At 40.8% G+C, this 14,518-nt stretch overlaps 1 protein-coding gene and 1 pseudogene across 7 annotated transcripts in view; one reads left to right on the top strand and one right to left on the bottom strand.

Annotated features, from left to right (window-relative positions):
- The window catches only part of BBS9 (Bardet-Biedl syndrome 9), a 434,898-nt gene extending 427,056 nt beyond the window's left edge, over nucleotides 1-7,842 (bottom strand). For 3 of the 7 annotated variants that reach the window (XM_053897793.1, XM_019443775.2, XM_053897796.1), the window contains exon 1: nucleotides 7,190-7,841. The gene's annotated coding sequence lies outside the window, so the exon portion shown is untranslated. Of the gene's footprint in view, nucleotides 1-7,189 lie in introns of all 7 variants that reach the window. The other 4 variants (XM_019443773.2, XM_053897795.1, XM_053897794.1 and 1 more) reach the window with 3 other exon arrangements.
- LOC109263612 (NADH dehydrogenase [ubiquinone] 1 beta subcomplex subunit 10-like) lies at nucleotides 8-565 on the top strand (annotated as a pseudogene).
- Nucleotides 7,843-14,518: the final 6,676 nt, after the last annotated feature.

Raw genomic sequence — 14,518 nt, 5'->3', positions numbered from 1 at the left:
CCATGCCATGCTGGATAGTTGGGACAAGGACGTGTACCCAGAGGCATCATGCCACACACTGTTGCTCTCGCCGCAGCTCTCAATGCCCAACCCCATAACATATTTGACGAAGTCCTTAGACCTCCTCATGGACCGGCCCATGACCTAAGAGACATCAGCATGTAAAGAACAGGTATTACTACTACCACCAGGAGTTCAGCCATGTGCCAGACATCACTGAGTGCCAGGAAAAGAATGTCTTGTGCATGTCTGAAGCAGAAATGCAATGGGGAAGAGACACTAAAGTTGACCAAGAAATTGTCAACATTATGCAGGAAAGGCTGAAGGCCTGTCAGCAGAGGGAAGGCAAGAACTACAGGCAGAACTGTGTCAAGGAGCTGGAGTGGTTCACCCAGGTGGCCAAGGCCTACCAGGACCACAATCACGATTTGGGGCCCATTATTCTACCAGGAAGTACCTGGCAAAACAGAAGCAGCAGATGCTGGCAGAGAGAAAAGCCATTAAAGAGGCCGCTGCTGCCTCTGGCAGCAACTTGAGCCCCTTCACACAACTATTACTAAAATAAAGAGTAACAGAGGTGCCTGGGTGGCTCAGCCATTAAGCATCCGACTTCGGCTCAGGTCATGATCCATGATTTCAAGCCCCATGTCAGGATCTGTGCCGACAGCTCAGAACCTAGAGCCTGCATCAGATCCTATGTCACCCTCTCTCTCTCCCCCTTCATTGCTCATGCTTGCTCGCTCGCTCACTCTCTCTCTCAAAAATAAAATATAAATAAATAAATAAACATTTTTTAAAAAAAGAGTAACAGAAACCTGTTCCGGTGTCCCCTTCAGCCCCCAACCTTGACATACTGATGAGCTTTCATCAATTCATCTTATTGTCCCCATCTCCCTTCAAATCCAGCTACTACTAAACTTGTAAGAGAAATAAACAAAAGGCACTATTAACAAAAACAAAAAACAACAACATTGTACCAGAGGTTTTAGGTCAGGCAATTAGGTAAGAAAAAGAACTAAAAGGCTCCAAGATTGGAAAGGAAGTAGTAAAGCTATCTTTACTCACAGATGACATGATCTGGTAGATAGAAAATCCTAAGAAATTCAGTAAAAAACTATGAGAGCTAATAAACAAGTTAAGTAAAGTTGAAAGACACAATAATATTAATATACAAAAATCAATTGCATTTACAATAGCACCCAAAAGAATAAAATAAAATAAATAAATAAAATAAAATAGGAATAAATTTAACAAAGGAAGTGTAAAACATATACCTTGAAAATTATAAAATATAGTTGAAAGAACTAAAGGAGATCTAAATAAACAGGAAAATATCCCGTGTTCATGGATCTGAAATCAGAACATTATTAAGATGGCAATACTTCCCAAACTGATCTACAGATTCATTGTAATCCTTATCAGATCCCCATAGGACTTCTTCGTACAAATTGACAAGCTTATTCTGAAATTCATATAGAATTGCCAGCAATTCAGAATAGCCAAAACAATCTTCAAAAAGAAGAACAAAGTTGAAGGATTTCCCCATTTCAAAACCTAACTATAAAGCAATAGTAATTAGGGCAGTAAGTACTGGCATAAGGATAGACGTATAGATAAATGGAAAAGAATGGAGAGTCCGAAAATAAACTTACACATCTATGGTAAATTGATTTTCAACAAGGATGCTAAGACCATTCAATGAGAAATTGCAACAAATGATTATTATTGGATAGCCACATGTGAAAGAATGAAGTTGGACTCTTACCTAAAACCATATAAAAAATTTTATTCAAAATGGATCAAAGACCTTTATGTATGTTAATACACAGCTAAAACTATAAAATTCTTAGAAACTCCTAGAAGACTTCTTAGAAGAAAACTTAAAAGTAAATCTTCATGATATCAGATATTGTGATAGATTCTTAAGTTTGACACCAAAAGCATAAGTAACAAAAGAAAAAATAAAGGGATTTCACCAAGAGTTGAAACTTTTTACTTCAAAGAACACAAATAAGAAAATGAAAAGATGACCCATAGAACAAGAGAAAATACAAATCATATCTCTGATAAAAGATACCTATCTGTAACATACAAAGAACTCTTTATGACTCAATAATAAAAAGACAGAAACCCAATTTAAAAATGGGGAAAGGATATGAATATATATTTCTCCAAGTCAGATATACAAATGGCCAACAGACACAAGAAAAGATGCTCAGTATCATTAGCCACCAGGGAAATGCGTATCAAAACTACAGTGAGATACCACTTTGTTCCCACTATGATGACTAGAATCAAAAAGTCAGACAGAAACAAGTTTGGGCAACGATGTTGAGAAATCAAAGTCCTCATACAATGCTGTTGGGAATATAATGGTACAACCACTTTGGAAAGTGATCTGGCAGCTCCTCAAACACTTAAACATAGAGTAATCATATGATCCAGCAATTCCAGTCCAAGAGAAATGAAAGCATATGTCCACGTGAAAATTTATACATGCATGTTTATAGTAGCATCATTCATAATATCCAAAAGGTAGAAATGATCCAAAGGTCTATGCACTAATGAATATATGAACACAAAGTTGGCATGTCCATAAAATAGAATACTCTTCAGCAATAAAAAAGAAGTACTGATATATGCTACAACCTGAAAAATTATGCAAGAGAAAGAAGCCAGTCACTAAAGACCATTTTTTTTGATTCCATTTATGTAAAATATATAGAAAACACCTGAAACTAAGTACTGCATGTTAATACTACTTCAACTAAAAATAAATAAATAAGCAAACAAACAAATAGATAGATAGACAAAATGTACAGAATAGCCAAATCCATACAGGAAGAAAATAAATTCCAGTGGGAAATAAAGGACAAGAGAGTTGCAGCTAGAGTGCCAAGTTTTCTTTTTGAGGTGATGAAAATATTCTAAAATTGGCTACAGCGCAAGTGACGGTTGCACATATCTGTGAATATACAAAGTAAAATATACAAAAATAACGTTGAGTTGTCCAAATTATATTGGTGAATTGTATGTTCTATAAATTATATTTCTTTTTTTTAAGTGTTAGAAATTTTACTAAAGTTAACATTTCACAAGGTCATACTCATACAAATCAAACTGCCAAAAGTTCCAGGCATACAAACTATCATCTGTGTTAATGTGCCATCTTTCTTCTCCAAATGTCAAAAATGTACTTATTTTAATGATACAAAAAGTCTTTAGAAAGTCCATTTGTGCTGGGTAAGAAACCTATGTCTTCATTCATTTCATGAAATCCAGGTTAAAAGAACCCTGTCTTGGTTGTATATTATCACAGCACTCTTGTATTAATCCATTTTCCTCAATTCCCCATAGTGGACTGCCATCTTGTTTTCTCAGTGGTAGGGTCCATTTGAGACTCTTCAAGCTGACTGGGTGTAAATGGTTCCACCAACATCTATTACGTTGTATACGCCCTTTAGAGAATTCAGTCTCAGGATTCACATTTTTGCTATATAAAATAGACTTTTGCAAATATTTCCTTTATCCTCAAGGATAAAACTCCATGGTCTCAGTCTTCAAAATGGCATACCTCAAATAAAAGCTGTATTTGTTCAGAACCATCATCAACCATATTTAATCTGGTAAATTACCCGGGCAGAAAGGGACTCTCCTCTCACGGCCCCCTTTGGGCTCCTGCCTGCGGTCCACCGCCGCCGCCCCTTTCTCCACCGGGCCCTATAAATTATTTTCCAATAAAGCTATTATTTTTTTTAAAAGAATAAATGGTGATAGACATATGAGGTCATATCATAAAGATAGACATACTATTCTTTATGCTTTTGCTTATGTGTAAAATATCCCATAATAAAAAATAATAAACTTTCACTTTTTTTAAAGTAGGATATTCCCATATTCTGGCCCCATTTACCACTCCAGCAGAACAAAAGGATAGCAAGTTAAATTCAGAAGGTTAGCAAAATAAACCCTACCCTTTCTCCTAGAAGGACATCCCACCCCATTAAGAGAAAGAAAAATTAACTACAAGGGTGCCTGGGTCTCACTTGGTTAAGCATCCAACTCCTGATTTGGGTTCAGGTCATGATCTCACAGTTCATGGGTTTGAGCTCAAGTTTTGCACTGTCAGTGCAGAGCCTGCCTGGAATTCTCTCTCTCTCCATACCCTGCTCACACTCGCACTCTCTCAAAATAAATAAACTTAAAAAAAAAAATTAACCAGAAATTAAGACATAAATGAAATTCTAGGGGCACCTGCCTGATGCAGCCTACTAAACAAATAAATAAATAAATAAAATTCTGATTCATTTTCCAAATTCAATGAGATACAGGCCTTGACTTTAAGATATTAAGGCAAGTAGTAGGCAGGGAAGGTCAGTTACCGGCAGGTTAGGAAGAAGGAAAATAAGAAACATGGGACATTTTTCAGCTGTGAAACCTGGTTTTTCTACTACAAAAACAAAAAGTATGCTGAATGACAAAAAATTAAATATATATAAATTGATTTTCTTATTTGGTTTAGTTAACTGTCTTGAATAAAAATAGGAAACAAGAATTTGCATTTTATCCACTCTTCATTCAATGTTGATTTCCAGCTCCTCAGTGGTTTTGTTTTTAAGTAAATGAAAAACAAAAACCAAAGATAAGATTTTCAATGGCTATTATCTCTTCTCCCAAATAGGTAACATTTACTAATCATTTACTAAGTCTCAGGCAGTGTTCTAAGTGCTTTGCAAGTATTCTCTTTTAATCTTCAAAACAGAAGGTAGGTACTGTTACTCAGGTACGGAGAGATTAAGAAACCTGCCCAAGTGGTCACAACTAGTAAGTAGTAACAAGTAGCATCCAAAACCATTCTGTCTACTCCAGAACCCTAAACAAGTGCAACTATTCCACAAAGACCAAAAAGCTATACTGTTAATATTAACTCTAATCATTGCAAGTTCAAACTGCAGGAAAGTATTTTATACACGTAATTAAATTTTTAAAGGATGACTAGAAAACAATAATTTGAAGGTTTTGAAAGGTCCATACCTATAAAGAGCCACAAAAGATTGATTTCTTATGCCTTATTAGAATAATAAGTAGAAAATAATCTCTCTATCCCCTCAACTCCAGAAATGCTTTTCCATATTTATCACTTGACACTTTTTTTAATTTTTAATACTTGCTTATATATATGTTATGTTCCACACCAAATTTATTCAGATTTAGTTTTTCTTTAAGATATGGATGTTTTCACACCAGATTGGCCTAGTCCTACAATAAGGAAGGATGACTAGAACAATCACTGCAACAATAACCCCAAGAATCCTGTGGAAAGAAGGCAGATCCTGGAATTAGAAGGCACACTGACACTATTGTTGTTCGTATTTGGAGTTTTGCTTTCTCCAGGTCACGCTACTGCTGCCTCAAGTTTTGGAAAGTAGGAATCACGGCATTCAGTGCAAGAAAGATGACAAGTGTATGTAGAATTAGAAGAATGCTGCTTTTGAAGATAATATAAGAGATCAGTGTTGGAATTTTCAATAAAAGGCACAGAAGACAAAACACAGGAAAGGGAGTTAGACAGATTTGGGTTCCCTTTTTCATTTCACACTTTAGCAGAGTGACCTTGGACAAGTCCCTCACCTTCTAGTCTCCCAACTGTTCTGCGGAACGGAAAGATAAAATGACCTAACACATGTAATTGCTTACCCAATGCCCAACCCATAGGATGTACTCAATAAATGTCAGATAAATGTCACTAGTAACCTAGTAGTAGTAATAGAAGTGGTGGTGGTGGTAGTGGAATGTATCCTGAGCAAGACAAAGTTACAAATGCCAGTCTGAACCTCTGGACTGGATATTTAAATGGGATATTCAAAAAACTGACAGTAACCTTTCACTGAAATGTTAGTTGGCAGAGTTGTTTTATAATAACTCCACGTGTTTCAATAATTTTTGAAAAATATTTGAAAGTCTTTATTCTGAGGGATGAGATTTGATACATACATCAAAAGGTTTAAAAGATTAAAAAATACTATATAGGGCCTCCTGGGTGGCTCAGTCGGTTAAAAGTCCAACTTCGGCTCAGGTCATGATCTCACAGTTTGTGGGTTTGGGCCCCGCGTGGGGTCTGTGCTGACAGCTCAGAGCCTGGAGCCTGCTTCAGATTCCGTGTCTCCTCCTCTCTCTGCCCCTCCCCTGCTCACTCTCTGTCTCTCTCTCTCTCTCTCAAAAGTAAACATTAAAAATCAATAAATAATACTATATACTATTGATATTGGATTTTTCCCCCTCAGTGAATATTTCCATCAAGAAATTGTACCACAAACATAAGTGTGTAGTTGCAACTTAAGAGCAATTACACACAGCTACACAAAATGGAAAATTCCTTAAACTCTAATAAATAACTTATAAATTATTTGCAAAATGAAAAGCTTTTTTTAATTCTTTTAAATAAGGGTTAGGTCTATTCACACACACACACACACACACACACACACACACACACACAAATCTCAGCAATTATTCTATTTACATATTTCTAACAAGTTAGAAAATCTATCCCACTCTAAATGCTGGCAGATTTTAGTGAAACCCCATAGTTTTCCCCTAGCATCTTCAAGTTGTGTGTGTGTGTGTGTGTGATATGGTTTCATGTTCAAAGTTTAAGTGAGATGGAAAAAAGAAAAAAGGAAAAACTATGAATCTCTCCAGGAAATTCAAGTCAGTTGCAGGACTGGATTGGAGAAAGGAGATGCTGATAAAAATCAGCTCAGGTCATCTAAACTGCTGTGGTCTGCAATACACAGAGAAGGAGAAGCAATAATCCTATTGCAAGAAGAATTAAAGGGTATTAGTGCATGTATCCTACTTCAGTCATAGGCTGAGAACTGCTTTGACCATTTGCTCCCAAGACCTGTTGAAGTGCCAGGGGAGGAGGCTGCTTGCGCACCACGTGACATTCCTGACTGGAATCTTTAAAATTTCTTGTCACCCTTTCTCTTAAATGTCCATAAATCTCACACACGTTGTGTCGTACTTGCGCTTTGTCTTATTTTTAACGCAAACATCCTTCTTAAGAAACCTCTCATCCAATATCCCCTCAAACCATTACATGGCATCAGGGATCAGTCTTGCCCCCAAAACGAAACACAGAAAGGGCATTCACTCTCCCAGTGTTTAATTCCAGACACACTCTTACCTGGTGCCGAATCAGGTGGGTCCTGCTCCACCTTTCCTGCAACTCTCTGCAGATCTCCCTTTAAGAATGCCCGCCAGGGTCGTTTCCCCGCTCCAACCTGTTCCACGTCCCAGGCAGAGAGAGAGAGCCTCACCAGGCAGCACCACCACCTCCACAGAGTTGGAGTGACACCCACGAGGAGTAAACCTGCATCCTTTCTGTGTCAAGCCCAGAGACAAGCGGGGAAAACGGCATCAATCTCTTGGAAGAGTCCAGGCAGGCCAGAACAACGGCAAGTCCCGCTTCTCACAAAGAGGAGGAAATGGTGAGGGAGGCAGTCAGCGGGATGCAGAAGATAAAGGACAGCAACGGCGGAAGGGACACCTCCCCACTCCTGCCTAACTCCAAGCCATCTTCGCCCTGTTGTCATAGCACTTTACAACGAACGCCGCTGCGCAAGTCGGGTGGTTCAGCTCCGATGCCTTCTGGGGGCTGTAGTCCAGAGTGGCTGAGGTGGAAGGCGAAAGACTTTTTCTGCGTGGGTAGTGGTTGGAATCAGATTTCTACCGGACGGGGCTGGAGTGAACCACTCCCTGGTCCTCATTAGCAGAGGGATAATTAATACCACTCCTTTTTGCGTCTTTTGACTGTTCCTCAGACTTAGGCTCTGAGGAAGACCCGCCTTCGACTCTGCTGCGGACGCAGGCCACACCCCCTCCACGCCTTCCCGTCCCGTGTGTCAGCACTCGGGGGTGGGGCTTTCCTAGGGGGCGAAGCTCCGGCAGATGGGGCGGAGTGTCAGGGCTTCTACGCGGGCACGCGCTTCCGAGCGTCTGGGATCCGGTACTTTTCCCGCCCTGAGGCGCAAGAGGCCCAAACCTTGAATTTAGCAGCGGTGGCCAAAGTGGCCGAAGAAGTGAGCGCCATTGTGTGAGCCCTGATGGCTGAGGTGGTGCTGGCCCAGTACATAAATTCGCCCTGAAGAGGAAGACGGGGCTAAAGATCAAAATCGTCAAAGTGGTGGAGCCTTTAAACAATTTTCAGGTGTTTATTTTTTCCTAGTAGAAACAGTGCTACTATGAGGTTATTTGTACCTATTCCCTGATCACACGAGCTATTCTCTGTAGCCTATTCCCTGGAGTGGATTACCGGGAATATAGGTATATATATATGTTCAATTTTACAACTGAACATAAGAATTATGCCAATTTCTCAAACTTGTATCTTTGCTATCAAAATCACTATAGGTGTAATACCCTAAAAGTCACCAACCTTGAAACTTATTGTTTTTTCCACTGGATTTTTTCTTAGGCTTTAAATTTCCTGTTTTTCACCATACCTGTTTTTCACATTCTGACTAGAAAATATAATTCTAAGTTATTACAGTTCTTAAAAGAATTTCATGAAAATCATCAAGATCATTAATTTTTAATATTTTGATATTATTAAACCATCACAACATTTGTTATAAAAAAAAAGAAACGGGGGGGCACCTGACTGTCTCAGTTGGTAGAGCGTCTGATTCTTGATCATGAGTGAGTTCAAGCCCCATGTTGGGCGTGGAGCTTACTTCAAAGAAATTTTTTTAATAAAAATGGAAATTACTTGGATTGACAATAATAGGAGCTTAGGCAAATTATGATGAAATTCTATTCCACTATTAAAATTCAAATTATTGAACGTTTGGCTTGAGTGTTCATAATGTGAGAAAAGGTGTAAAAGATGTATGCAATTTGATATTATTTTTGAAAAGAAAAACATAAGAAAAATGTTGGAATTTTCACAAAAACCTTTACTGTGGCCACACAATGGGTTTAGGAGTGATTTGATTTTTCCTTTGTATGTTCATTGTTTTCCATTACTCATTCAATGGCATGCATTAACTTTATAATTAGAATAAAAGTTTTCTTTTTTTGTTTTAAGTTTATTTATTTGACAGAGGCAGAGAGAGGGAAGGAAAGAGAGAGCATCCCAAGGAAGCTCCAGGCTGCCAGCACAGAGCCTGATGCGGGGCTCAAACCCCAGAAATTGTGAGATCGTGACCTGAACAGAAACCAAGAGTTGAACACGTGATCAACTGAGCCACCCAGGTGCCCCAGAATAAAAGTTTTTTTTTAAATAATAGAATAAGGGGCGCCTGGGTGGCTCAGACAGTTAAGTGTCTGACTTCAGCTCAGGTCATGATCTCACAGCTTGTGGGTTCGAGCCCCATGTCAGGCTCTGTGCTGACAGCTCAGAGCCTGGAGCCTGCTTCGGATTCTGTGTCTACCTCTCTCTCTCTGCCCCTTTCCCCGCTCACACTCTGTCTCTCTCTCCCTCTCTCTCTCTCTCTCAAAAAAATAAATAAAAACATTAAATAATAGAATAAAATAATGTAAAATAATTAAATGAAAATTATCTTGAATTAGTAATTTATATTTCAACCTGCTAGGATATGTAACTGCCTAATTTTTTAATGTTTATTTATTTTGAGAGAGAGAGAGAGAGAGAGAGCAAGCACGGGTGGGGGACGGGCAGAAAGAAAGGGAGAGAGAATCCCAAGCAGACTCCATGCTATCAGCACAGAACCCAACTCAGGGCTCAATCCTGCAAACCATGGGAGTAGGCTCAAGAGTCAGACACTTAACCGACTGAGCCATCCAGGTGCCCCCATGTAACTGCTTAATTTTTTTTTAATACATATTCCCTGTGACAGGAGAAGCTTCTGAAAGCTTGTGATATCCAAATTCAACCTATTTCAGTGACAACATAGGATAGTAGAAAGAATACTATTTGCTGGGAAAGCTAAGGTAATTTATCATTTGTAGCATGAAAAGTTTATTTTCAGCAGCTGGTGCCATAATTCTTCTTAATGAGTGTGATAGTTTACAAAAATAGCTGTAGGGTTTTTTTTGCATTTTTGCTCATTTCTTTACAATATGAATTTGCAGGTCTACCCTTAAATCTGAACGTGACTTGCTTTGGTTAATGAGACATTAGTAAACATGCAAGCAAAGCCACAAAAAGTGCTTCTCCCTCTCATGCTTCTCTTGGAAATACTGCCACCACCTCTTTGTGAATGACCTGTAGAAGCCTGCTGAATGATGAGAAACATGTTGTCAGTCATCTCCACTGCCCCACTAGACACATAAGTAAGTGATGTCACCTTAGACCAACCAAGCCCCGCAGAGCTGGGATCCATCAAGCCAACCCAAAGCAGAACTGCCCACCCAACAGACATTATTTTTTAAATTTTTTTACTGTTTATTTATTTTTGAGAGAGAGAGACAACATGAGTGGAGGAGGGGCAGAGAGACAAGGAGACATAGAACATAAAGCAGGCTCCAGGCTCTGAGCTGTCAGCACAGAGCCCAACCCAGGGCTTAAGCTCACAAGCTGTGAGATCATGACCTGAGCCGAAGTCGGACGCTTAGCCAGCTGAGCCACCCAGGTGCCCCCAGATATTATTTTTTAAACCTCATACATGTTAGAGACATGAAGAACTATATCCATCACCAAGACCAATTATTTTTTTTTAATTTTTTTTTTAACATTTATTTTATTTTTGAGACAGAGAGAGACAGAGCATGAATGGGGGAGGGTCAGAGAGAGGGAGACACAGAATCTGAAACAGGCTCCAGGCTCCGAGCTGTCAGCACAGAGCCCGATGCGGGGCTCGAACTCACGGACCACCAGATTGTGACCTGAACCGAAGTCAGACGCTTAACCAACTGAGCCACCCAGGCGCCCCCCAAGACCAATTATTTGTTGAGCTAATTGCTCAACTTTTTGCTTTCACTCATAGAGCAAAATTAATTTTGAAAGATAATACCTAACTTATTTATGTATGATGCACTCTGATATTTCTTTCTATTCTTTTCTGTTTTATTTCATAGTTTACAATATCACTGGCAACTCCCTAAATTGATTTCACAATCCTCTAATGACTCTTGACCCAAAGTTTGAACATGAATATAGGATTTAGCAGTCCAAATAAATGTTTCTGGAATGAATGAATGTCATAAAGGCAGATTTGGCACATCAACACCTACAGAATATGTGTAGCATCACGCAGTGTGGTACCAGATGGTAGCTAGAGAAATGTCTAAAATTCAAATATGATAATCACTTCTTCGAATTTTATTTTCTTCATTACCTTCCTACCATACTTACTTTGAGATCCAGGTCCTTCCCAAGGTCTAAAAGACCTGGACAATCTCATCCTGTCTACCTCTCCAGTCTCATTTCATGGCTCTTCTTGCTCCCCAGCCTCCAGCCCCACACTGGCCTTCTCTCTCAGTTTCTTCTGTACATGAAGCCTCTTTTCCACAGGTTGTTCTTCTGCCTCTTGGGATGCTTTCCTTTCTTTGCTCCACCACTTCCTACAAATCCTTTAAGCCTCTGTTGATATGCCCCTTTCCCTGGGAAGACTTCCTATACCACCATCAGAATAGATACCCCCATATATCTCCATAGAACAGATCATAATTGAAATTTTAATATGTGGGTAATTGTCAATTCAACATTTTTCTTATATAAGCTTCACAAAGGCAAAGATTGCTTTCTCCCCTACACTCAGAACATTATTTACATAGCAGGTCTAATTAACTGTTTGATAAATGAATAAATGAACATTTTTTGAAATTCTTATTAGCTCTTTCCTCCACCTTTGTATCTTCACAGCTTCTGGCACTCTCCAGAGTTCAGACAACTCCATGGTGCATACCAGAGATGAATCTGAGTGGCTCACACCAACCAAATGACTGGAATTATTCCTTCCCTCCTGAGGTGACTTTGCTGCTGGCCAAACTTGGGTGCCTGATGCCTATGACCTATGGGTGGGTTCTTGCTCAGGAGGTTCCATGGGCCCTGATACTGTCAGGATCCTAGAAAGCTCACCACAAACATTGACTAGATGTGCTCAAACATGTGGAATCACACTAGTAGCAGGGGCTTTACACACAAGCTGGGACCAGGGACTCCACTTTTCAAATGACTGAGTTACTGAGTACCCTCACCTTTCATGTGGGAGAACTATAAGAAGTTGCTGTAAACTGTAAGAAGGAAACTTTACGTTTCTAAATAATGAATTATACTACCATTGTATTTCTTTATTATCAGGACATGCACGTTGGTTTTTTTTAATAGGCATCACACCCAGCAAAGAGTGCAAAGGGGGGGGGGGGAGCGGGGGGGGGGGGGGACTTGAACTCAAGACCATAAGATCAAGTCATTCACTTAACCAACTGAGCCACCCAGGTACCCCTATCCATGTTCATTTTAAAAACTAACTTTGTGGGGCACCTGGGTGGCTCAGTCGGTTAAGCGGCTGACTTCGGCTCAGGTCATGATCTCGCGGTCAGTGAGTTCAAGCCCCGCGTCGGGCTCTGTGCTGACAGCTCAGAGCCTGGAGCCTGTTTCAGATTCTGTGTCTCTCTCTCTCTGACCCTCCCCCGTTCATGCTCTGTCTCTCTGTCTCAAAAATAAATAAACGTTAAAAAAAATTTTTTTTAAAAAAACTAACTTTGTGGGGTGCCTGCGTGGCTCAGTCAGTTAAGCATCTGACTTCAGCTCAGGTCATGATCTCACCGTTTGTGAGTTCAAGCCCTGCATCAGGCTCTCCACTCTCGGCACAGAGCCTGCTTTGGGTCCTCTGTCTCTCTCCCCACTTCCCGCTCCCATCTGCTCACATTCTCTCTCAAAAAGTAAACATTAGGGGTGGCTGAGTGGCTCAGTCAGTTAAGCATCTGACACTGGCTCAGGTCATGATCTCGTGGTCTGTGAGTTCAAGCCCTGTGTCGGGCTCTGTGCTGACAGCTCAGAGCCTGGAGCCTGCTTTGGTTTCTGAATTTCCCTCCCTTTCTGCCCCTCCCCCATTCATTCTTTCTCTCTCTCTGTCTCTCTCTCTCTCTCAAAAATAAACATTAAAAAAATTTTTAAAGTAAACATTAAAAAAATAAAAACTAACTTCGCAAACATTGTTTCTGACAATTTTTAGTCATAGACAATAGAATCCACTCTAGCTGATTTAAACAAAAACTAGTTTCAAGGCAATCAAGTAGTTCATCAAACCCAGAAAACCAGATTCAAACACCTCACACCCAAGGTATTTCAGGGCACTTACTGGTTCAGGCAACTTGCATCAACCACTAGATTGGTTAATGCACCAGTTCTTTCCTCTCAGAGGAGAATCTAATTTCCAAGTTCTAAGACATACCAGTGTTAATATTCTGTTTCTGTTCATAGCCTTTATATGTTCATTCATTTTGACTTTGTCTAATAAATCCAAAGGGGCTCCTCATATTTTTTAAGTATTAACTATACTGAACACCACTTTTGAGGGAAATACTCCCTATGCTGTTTTTACTTCCTCTGTGGTTTTTTCCATTAAAGCTAAAACAATTATCATAACTTCACATATCAGACACATTTTCAAAATGCAATCCAGTTAAGCACTTAACACTTTGCATCCTGGTTCCAGGAATTACTTCTGCATCCTTGGGCCTGTTATTTAACTCTGGGCCTTTTTAAAATTTGTTTATTTATTTTTGAGAGAGAGAATGAGCGGAGGAAGGGCGGAGAAAGAGTGAGAATCCTAAGGCAGCTCCCTGCGTCAGCACAAAGCCTAGTGGGCTGGGGGAGGGCTGGGGGAGGGCTGGGGGAGGGCTGGGGGAGGGCTGGGGGAGGGCTGGGGGAGGGCTGGGGGAGGGCTGGGGGAGGGCTGGGGGAGTCTTAGGCACCAGGAGCCCATGACCTGAGTGGAAATCAACAGTAAGATGTGTAAAGGACTGAGCCACCCAGGCGCCCCTAAACTTCCTTATCTACACAATAAGGTAAGGGTAATGCATAAGGGTAATTAACAGCACTGAGTAAGCTTTTAAAAATTAAATCAACTCTTAAGGGCTTAGATCAATAACCACAACATAAAAAGCGCTCAGTATATACAGCTTTTTTGTCCAGCACCCAAAAGTTATCTAAATAAACTGTACGCTATGTTTTCACCATGCTCCGGAAAATTAGAGAATTTCTATGGAGAGTCTTGCTTTCTTCAAAGCTGTTTGAATCCCAGCACCACGTAGCAGCAGCGCTCATAGTCTAATCCCACCCGGGACTACAAAGTCACTTCGCACCCGCTCCCAGGGTCCCGGGGGCGGGGCTTTCCGGCTGCCCCGCAGGCCTCCTCCGCCCGCCTGGCCGCCACCGCCAGGGGTCGCGCGCGGAACTCCGGCACCGGCCGGCCAGGCGGCGGGCTCACGGAGCTCCGAGCGCCGACTTTGGGCCGCGGCCCGGGGAGGTGGCCGGCGGGCCTGGCGGGAGGCGGGGACCGGGAGGCCACGGCGGAGACGGAGGGCGCTGCCCGGGCGGACGGCG

The sequence above is a fragment of the Panthera pardus genome, unplaced genomic scaffold (assembly GCF_024362965.1).
Source record: "Panthera pardus isolate Hobbes unplaced genomic scaffold, ASM2436296v1 HiC_scaffold_8, whole genome shotgun sequence".
Lineage (NCBI taxonomy): Eukaryota > Metazoa > Chordata > Mammalia > Carnivora > Felidae > Panthera > Panthera pardus.
This window is presented reverse-complemented; position numbering and strand designations above follow the sequence as displayed.